This window comes from Mastomys coucha, unplaced genomic scaffold (assembly GCF_008632895.1).
Source record: "Mastomys coucha isolate ucsf_1 unplaced genomic scaffold, UCSF_Mcou_1 pScaffold7, whole genome shotgun sequence".
Lineage (NCBI taxonomy): Eukaryota > Metazoa > Chordata > Mammalia > Rodentia > Muridae > Mastomys > Mastomys coucha.
In genome coordinates this window covers 77,611,555-77,612,735 of record NW_022196913.1, presented here as the reverse complement: position 1 = coordinate 77,612,735, position 1,181 = coordinate 77,611,555, and positions in this window count along the sequence as shown.

The window sequence follows — 1,181 nt, the reverse complement described above, 5'->3', positions numbered from 1 at the left end:
GGGGTGCCAGGCGACAATGCGGAGGCAGGAGACTGACTTTCCTTGAAGTTTATGCCTCAAATACCACCACCACGCGACACCCTGATCTCCCACATACAATAACAACAATCTTGTCCAACCCTGCCACTCAGCTGATGAGGGCAGAGATAGCTAGGATTTGAACTCGGATCCATTTGGCTTCTGAGTCTTGCATTCCCTGATCCTTTGCCTCTCAACCATGCATTTCTGCAGCATAGGCATGCTGTACTGTGATAACACACTTACTCATCTATATTACAAATTTACATATTACATCTATATTTCATTCTTTCTTTGAAAAATATTACAGTTCTAGAGGATGGATCTTCTACTGTGAAAAATGGCTTTGTATTTCAGGTCAGCATATGTTCTCAGATAAAGAGAACAAGAAACAAGACAGCAGCCCGCAGTCTGCACTGCCAGCTCGCCTCTGCTGAAGAATTAATAAATAACATGTTGGGATTAGTTTTACAACCCACAGGCTGACTGAGATCCAAAGTTTAAAGAGCTGTTCTTCAGCAATGCCTAAGTTATAGTCTATTTTAAGGCAGTCGACCAAGTACCTCTGTTTATTAACTCAGGAAGGAGACAGCCTCATCAGGAGACTCTAATCCACACTAGGTGTCATGACTCAGACCTGTAATCCTAGCTCTAAAGTGTCTGACACAGGACGATGGCAAGTTCAAGGGCAGCCTGGACCCCATAGAAAGACCATGTCTCAAAAACCAAAGGGTAGAAATGGCTTAGCCCTGGTTTAAGGTTGTGGTTCACGGGTAGGTTGTTTGTCCCACGTGTGCAGGTCCTGAATTTGACCCCTGGAAGTGAGGAGAAATCGTAAATCTAAGGTAAAAAAGCAAAATCGCTTTAGGAGACAAATGTAACGTAGATATTTAAGATCATTGAGACCCCAGACTAGGAAAATTTCTGGCTACAGATGTGGAGCTGTAATCCCAATCCCTAGGAAGCTGAGACAGAAAAAAATCCAGCCTGGGCAACACAGGAGATTCTATTTCACCACAAAATCAAAACCCAAAGAAGCAATAGCATCAACCAAACATTAAAAGGATACAGTAACAGCATCAATACCATCAACAACATCAACCAAACATTAAAAGGATACAGTAACAGCATCAATACCATCAACAGCATCAACCAAACATTAA